Raw genomic sequence first — 8534 nt, 5'->3', positions numbered from 1 at the left:
AGCATATTGTCTTGGCTATTATTGTTTTTATGCTGACATCTGGCTTGGATTTGGAAAGATTGTAAATCTATGTCCTATATTTTATTTTGATTTTGCTGTGATGGTGTTTTCTTGGTTGGTTACTGTTGCTCTCTCTGTTTGTTAGGAAAATGTGGTGTTTTGAGTTGCCTGGTAGGAAATCATTTAGGGTCCCTGATAGAAGTGACCACTGAAGGTTGTAGACAAAAATGTTTATAGGTATTGGCAACTGAGTCTTAGAACAAGAATAGGCTTGGAGTGGGGCTGAAGAGGTCAGCAGAAATACGAAAAGCAGTGTATTCTATGAAGATCTCTTTAGTCTCCTGGGAACGGGGGTAGCTAGTGAGAAGAGGCCTCATCAGGGTGTTTGTTACAGAGCTGGGAATGACACTAGGGGGCTGAACATGGAGGAAGAAGTAAAGTTCTGCAGTTAGCCTATGTGCTTTGATGATGAGAGTGAGTGCTACTCTTCATGGGATGCCTGCTGGGAATCTGAAGCTAGCATAAAGCAGTGAGCTGGCAGAAGAAATTTTGGAGGGAAATGTATGTGATGTAATGGAGATGGTGGAATGGGTAAAAGGAAGGTTAGAGCCAGTGATCTGCTACAGAGTTAAGACTGAGAATTGCATTTGGAGGACCCAAGGTAGCAGTGAAGGATGGTAGCTATCCTTTCTGCTTCCTTGGCTAGAGCAGCCTTTAAGTTTCCAGGGGACTGGGACTGGGGCGCCATCATTATTTTTTTTAATGTTCTTTGGTGGTATAACATGAATTTCAGTTGGATTTTTACTAAATTTTGAGTCTATGGGTCAACCAATTTTGTTTAAGAAATGTGGCCAATAATTTTATTGAAACCACAATCCCTATTTGAAAGTTAAATGTAAAGTATTCCGTTTTGTTTATTTTTATACTAACTTGTTGTGGGAAATATTAAAACATTTAACTCGCCATTTCTCTTGCCACGCCGGTCTGTGTTCCTGCTCTAGTGCTGGTACTGGTGGGCCACAACACTGTGTCCCAGTGTGGTCCTGCTCTGTGTGTTCTCACTGCTGAGCTACTCTCTCCGAGTTCATTTCGCTTCCATAGAATGCCCCCCACACTCCACAATCAGCCATCTCAACGCCTAGTTACCCAGTAGAAACATGACTCTTAAAGCTTAATTATCCAATCAGACTTATATAACAACAAGATCACAATATACAAGATCCCAAAGCAATAATTTCAGAGCCAATTGATAAAGTTAAAGGTTTAACCTAATTATTCTAACCTTGTAAAAATCTTAGCTACTGTGGCTGTTTAAAACCACATGGGAGCAGGATCTTCTTCCTGTTCCTCTGCCTCCATGTTGGCTTCTCCTCTTTCTCCTCCTGTGGCTTCTCTCTCTCTGTCCCCAAACTCCTAGCTCCACTTTCCTTTCTGGTTTAACCAAAGGCCTGCCACTACCCTAATGTGATTGGACAAAGTCCTACAATACTAACTCTCAACATATTCAAGGAACATTTAAAGTTACAACTAATTTCTAGGTTTCTTAATATTGAATGGAGATACATGCATAAAAATTTTCTACAGGAGGAATTTTAAGGTTTCTTTGGGTCCTGGTCATTTCAAATATACATGTTACCAATGGGGACACACACACACACACACACACACACACACACACACACATTTTTATTAACTTATTTTTAATATTCTTGAAATTAGGGAAGACCTGCAAGCAGGTATAATCATCTTTTACCATATCTGAGAGCTCAAGGTTATACAGAAAACTGAAATGAATAAAAGAAAATGAGAAGGGAGTTCAGAGTGTATTTCTTTCTAAAGTAAAAGAATAGCATAGTGTGATTGTTTGTATATGCTTGGCCCAGGGAATGGCACTATTAGAAGGTATAGTCTTGTTGCAGTAGGTATGACCTTGTTGGAGTAGGTGTGTCACTGTGAGTGTGGGTTTTAAGACCCTCATCCTAGCTGCCTGGAAGCTGGTCTTCTGCTAGCAACCTTCATATGAAGATGCAGAACATTTAGCTCCTCCTGTACCATGCCTGACTGGACTCTGTCATGATAATAATGGACTGAACATCTGAACCTGTAAGCCAGCTCCATTTAAATGTTGTTTTTATAAGTGTTGCCTTTGTCATGGTGTCTTTTCACAGCAGTAAAACCCTAACTAAGAGAGAGGTGTAAGGAACTTTTTATATTAGTGATCAAGGATGGGAAGACCTACTGTGGGTGGTGTTATCTCTGGGCTGGTAGTCCTGACTTTTATAAGGAGAAAAAGCTGAGCCAGAAAGAGAGAAGCAATCCAGTAAGCAGCATCCCTCCATGTCTTCTGCATCAGTTTCTTTCTCCAAGTTTCAGCTCTGTGTGAGTTCCTGTCCTGAATTCCTTTGGTGATGAACAACAATGTGGAAGTGTAAGCTTGATAAACCGTTTCCTCCCCAACTTGCTTCTTGGTCATGATGTTTTGTACAGGAAAATGTGCTGATTGTGGTGTAAAGGGAAGTTAGTGAAAATGAAAAAAAAAAAAAGCAAATATAAGTTGAAGTTGACAGAGTTTCTAAAGAAAGAATAGGAAAGGCCTTAAGAAAGAGAGTAGATGTAATGGGGGATAAAAAAGGGACAAAACCCATACATGTTGAAACAGGTACTCTAGATGGTTGAGATAGTCAAGCTCTACCACAGTGATGTCAACCTCATTGAGGAATATTGATTATGATATGAACTTGAGAAATTTACAGTTGAGATCATTTTTTATGGCAGCCTACTAATGGGTAGTAGTGACTTCTCTGTATTAGTTTAATTATTAATTTTTCATGGAAAGTTAAAAATATTAAAATAGACATCCCCCAGACTCATTATCATTTTTGTTGTCATTTGTTAATTTTTATTTTTTGAGACAGGTCACCTAACCTAGAAAGATCTGAAAGTTACTTTGTAGTTGAAGATCACATTAAATTCTTGATCTTCCATTTCCACCTACCAAAGCCTAGGCTTATGGGGGAAGACAACTATATCTTGTTAATCATCATTTATTAGTAGTTAGCTAACTTATATGAGATCAAAAGAGTCTCTAATAAAACTTCTGAACCATTCACAAGAAATTTCCATTAGAATTGTTGGTCAGCGTTGTCCATGTTACTATATGCTATTGCTGTTGCCTCTAAGTGGTGGAAGGTATCTTACCATTGTTGAAAATATCACATACTACAGACACAAGAGTCTGAAGAATCAAACTCAATATAATCTGAAAATCTTCCCACAGTCTAGCTTTCATCATATTGAAAAACACCTGTTAATAGTCTTATCTAGTTGCAAAGCTTGTGAATTATAACAATGACATATATTACAATGCCGTGTCCGGTGTGACCTTGGTGGGTACAAAGGGACATGGTTCCTACCCCTAGAATAAGGCCTCAGTATGAGCCTCTACAAGTATCAATGGGTGATGTGGGCATAAGGCTTGTTTGTGTAATAATGTACAGATTTTTCTGGAACTAGCACAAGCAGTGGAGGACTCTTTTCCTTCAGAAGAATGTCCTCCTTGTTATTGTTAGTGACTTCTTGATAATTAGAAACAGTATGTGTCCAGGAGTTGAGGGTGTGGCTGTGTCTCAGCAAAATGGTAAACACTGGGACCCTCAGGACAGCCCATGAGGCTACGGGAAAGAGCTATAAATACATAAGTTCAAAAATATACTATTTATCAAGTATTCAAAAAATAAGGATTCAATGTGAATTATATGAGAGAATTCATGAGTCTAAATGAATAAAAGCTGTTGCTCTGTGAGCCAACTTGTTAGAAAATTACTAAGGGGGGTACCTAAGCTCAGGGGGCTGCAGAGGTGACTCAGTGGTTATTAGCACTGGCTGCTCTTTCAGAGGCCCAGTGTTCAATTCCCAGCAACTACATAGTGACTCATAACCATCTCTACTGGCATTCAGGTTTCAATGCAGATAGAGTACTCCTATACATTAAATAAATAAATAAATAAAATATTTAAAAAATTACTAAGGAAGGAGATAAAGTTGTTTAGGGAGTGGTGATTGCAGAAGCTCCCACCCAGCTAAGATTTTTGGTTATGCTTACAAAGGCATATGAATTCCTGAGCTCCTGGAACAGACTCATGTTAGGCTGGTACAAACAGTAATTTCAGGACAGGATCCTACCCAATTAGTTTATTTTATTTAATTTTTTAAAATAATACTGATACTATAAAAATAAAGGGCAAAAAATATTTTAGATATCATAGAATAAACAAATGAGTAAGTAGTCAAATACATAAGGACTAGACCAATGGCTCCATGATTAAGACCACTGGCTGATCTTTTGAAAGTTGAGGGTTTGATTTCTACTATTCAAACAGAGCAAAAACTTCTATAACTTCAGTTCCAGGAGACCAAATATCATTCAGGCAATGGGGACATATCCTGTAGTATGTGAAATCCTCAACAATGGGGACATGCCCTCAACCTCTGAAAGGCAACAGCAATAGCATATAGTCATATGGACTACTGAGAGAGAGAGAGAGAGAGAGAGAGAGAGAGAGAGAGAGAGAGAGAGAGAGAGAGAGAGAGAGAGAGAGAGAGAGAGAGAGAGTCAGAGAGATAGAGAAACAGAGAGAGACAGAGACATACAGACAGAGGCACAGAGAGATAGAGAGACAGAGAAACAGAGAAGAACAAGATAGGGTGATAGCTCAAAGGGTAGAATAAATCCTGGCAACCAAGGCTGAGAAGCTGGTTTTGAATCCTCCAAACCCATTTAAAGCCAGATGTGGTAGTGAGTATGTCTGCAATCCCAGCACTCCTATTATGAGGTTTGCGTAGGGACAGAGAAATTCCCAGAAGATTATCGTCCAATGAGACTGGCATATATAGCAGAAAAAGATAGGACAAACTAAAATAAAAGAAAATCCTATCTCAAAGGGAAGAGAAGAATCAATATCAGAAGTTGTCCTCAGACTTCCCTGTGTGCTCCTGGGCAAGTGTGTGTCAACATTCACACTTGTCTTCGTTTACACACAGGATGCATACATATACATTGTGCATGTGGGTATGCACACGGGGGTGGAGTGGGAGGGGAAGGGTGAGAAGGAAAGGGAAATGGGGAGAGAGGGAGGGAGAAGGAGAGAGATTTAATGAAAAGACAAAAAGAAAGTAAATATTATTTAATTGTGTTTCTCATTCTCATAAGCTGGTAGTTGTGTTTCTCTGCTTGGGTTTCCTCAATCATTTATCAGAGTCTTTAACCATCTAAACCAGGCAATTACGATTTCTTTGTAAAATGATTACAAATGCTGATAAAACTTCTCCTTTTTTGAAAGTTGCTAAGACAGCTGCATATATATTCAGAGTTTGGTATATCTGCCAATATTAGGGAGTACCTTTTCATTTTGTAAGGATTAAGCAAATGGCTGCATTTTTTAACCTTTCTTTTATAGTAATTGAATCATGAGAAACAGAAATGAGCTGAGGTGTTGAGTGCCTGTGCCACATTTCACACAATACCAGAAATAATTTTGCTTGCCAAATTGCTTTAGCTGGATCTATTATAAGCTCCATCACATGGGGGAAAAACAGGTGAAGTTCTATAAACAAAAGATAATGATAACTGGTATACTAGCAAGAGGGGGTTGCAGCAATGTCAAAAGAAATGTCACTGAAGTCAGTGTTAACTAGACTGACATAACAACTTTACAGTCTTCTACATGAGGGAACAATATACTGAATGGAATTAACAAGTGTCTAAGTGTCTACCTTGTACCAGAATGAAATTCAACCTGAGGAAATTCAACCTGAGGAAATTCAACCTGAGGAGTGGGAGAGAGTTACATTGGTAGGAGGATCATAATCTTTATAGAAAAAGAAAAGTAATTAGTCCAAAGACAATAAATTATATTGCAGCAAAATTTGGAAGCATGCACGCCTTCTGATTGCAGACATGTTGTAAGCTGCTCTTTCAAGCTTTTGCCACTCTTTCCTGCAATGGTTGACTGCAACCTAAACTGTAATCCAGCTAAATAAAACCTTTCTGAAGTTGCTTTTATCGAAGTCTTTCATCATAGAAACAAAATAAGTAAGGCGATGACATTTTGATGCTTGTATACCATGCAAGCAAATGATGTGAAAAGAAAGAAAGTGATTCATGCAAATGAATGTGAAGTGCTTGTCCTTATAAGAAACGTTCTAACTGTACCTCATTACATGTTACTGGAAGCAAAATGTCATTTCCATGTAAGAAACAAAGATGATATCTTAGGTCAAGAATTATGAGCTTGTTTTCATAATTAGCAAATCTTCCAAGGTCTCAGCAAACCACATATTAATTATGGACTCAAGGGACAGGTAAAGCATATTTTGTAATCCATTTTGAAATTATGGCTTTTAAAGAGGAATGTGAATGTGGCATTTTGAGAAGGATTGTGATATGATAGAAATCCCCATTTTACAATTATTTACTGTGATGTAATCTTTGCTGAAGTAGCATGTATACAGACATGGCTTCTTCTCATATAAACTTAAAAATCTCAGAAGGAAACCTCCAAACATTAAGCCAAGTCATTCTCCTGTTCTAGGTACCTTTCTGCCAGACACTGAAATTTAATTAACTATAGTCCTTTTGCTTATATTTACCGACATACAGAGTAAATAGCATGTATACTTTTGATGAATATTTAATGAAATAAAATGTGCCATGACTGGCTGAATAACTGCCATGCAGGAGATGTTGTTTTTACTTAGTTTTGAAAATGTCTAGCCAGTAAATTATGAGATAATATGTTGTGTGTAGTTTTATAAAACACGCTACCTAACCCGGCTTCTCTCTCTACTCACTTATGTTCTGGGAGAGGTTGTGCTAAGAGCTGACTCCTGAGACCCTAAAGTCTGTGGATAAAGGACACACAGATAACTATTATTTTAAAATTTGCCAGCTCTGCATAATTGGTGAGTGCATAATCTCCTGCTTGGAAATGTGGGCCCTTACCAAACCACCATCTCCATCTCTCCTTCTGGCCCAAATTCAGTTGTCTCTTCCCATTAGCCCTTCCCAAACATCTCTGTCAAACCCACTGCAGGGCACAGGCCCTGGCTGCCCTGAAATCTTACATGGTTGCCGAGTGCTTTTCGTTCCAAAGCATGGCAGAGAAGCTCCTCTCTTTCCCTGTATCTGCCTTTTCCTCCTGGGACCCGGAAGTCCCACATGTATCTGCTGCCCAGCAATTGGCTCCAGGACCTCTTTATTGACAAAATTAAGAACCAATTAGGGAACTAGTCCTGGTATCAGCCCTCCCCTTACAACAATAGAATTTTATGAGCATGTTGGAAACCAAATAAAATATTTATATTGTTCACCACTTAGATCATAAGGCATATGGATAGTGATTTTGTTTTTACATCATGGGACTGACATTTTGGAAAGAGAAATTTTAAAAATGTTTTATAAATGAAAATTCAAAGTTTTATATCATTCATTTAAATTCACTAATTATTGTAACTAAACACTGGAGAAACTGAGGAATCAGTTTTCATGAGTTTGAGATAAACCTGGCTCTCATAATGAGGTCTAGATCAGCCTGAGATGAAGAGTGAGACTTTGTAACAATCAAGCAAAACACCTAAACAAACAAAAACAAAACCAGCAAAAACCACATTGAATATTGATTGGCAGACCACATTTGTATGCAGTTATTAAGTGCAATATGGTAATGATGTTTAATGTTGATTTTCAACTTGAAAAATATTTAGAATCACATAGGAGAAGTGCCTCTGGATATCTATATGGGGAATTGCTTTAATTATATTAATTGGGATGTGAAGACTGGCCGGATTTCGGTGCCTTCACTCCTTAGACCTGGTGTTGGATTGTATAAGAGAGTAAGACCTAATCTGCTCCCTAGCAACCACTCATGCTTGTTATGGATTGCTGTTTCTATTTTCTGCTCCCTCAAGAGAGGTGCTCCAATGAGGAGTAGATCACGTACTCGGGTGAAATCTTAACTAGTCAGAAAAAAAGGGCTAGAGCCTGTGATTGGGCAGTGGAAGGAAACGATGGAGCTGTAAGTTTTAGAAAAGAGAAAGAGAAGGAAGGAGAGATAGAGGCTGGAGGGAGAAGAAGATGAAGGAAGAAGAGGCTGAAAATGGAGCAAACCCACATGGCCTGGAGAAGCTACAAGAAGCTAGGGATTTCATAGATGGACAATAGAGTAGTGTAGTGGTATATTTTGTCCAATCTAAGTGTACAGCTTGTCATTATTTTGAGCTGTGTGTTCTTTGCACGGGCATTTTGGGGTTGGAGATTTACCATTATAAATCTGGTTGGTATAAGTCTCTAGTGTTTTTACTTCACATGGCTAAGGGGAGTTGAGTGAGCAGTAGCTGGCATTCTGCAGGTCAGCCACAGGGGAGTGAATTGCCTAAGAAATGGGAATGGTACCTCCGGGCATTTCAGGTTAAACTGATTTGGTTAGCTTAGCAAGCTAGCCTTGGGAAACAGGGCAAGAAGGCCACATAGAGGTTGG

This window comes from Mastomys coucha, unplaced genomic scaffold (genome assembly GCF_008632895.1).
Source record: "Mastomys coucha isolate ucsf_1 unplaced genomic scaffold, UCSF_Mcou_1 pScaffold6, whole genome shotgun sequence".
In the NCBI taxonomy this organism is placed as follows: Eukaryota; Metazoa; Chordata; class Mammalia; order Rodentia; family Muridae; genus Mastomys; species Mastomys coucha.
This window is presented reverse-complemented; position numbering follows the sequence as displayed.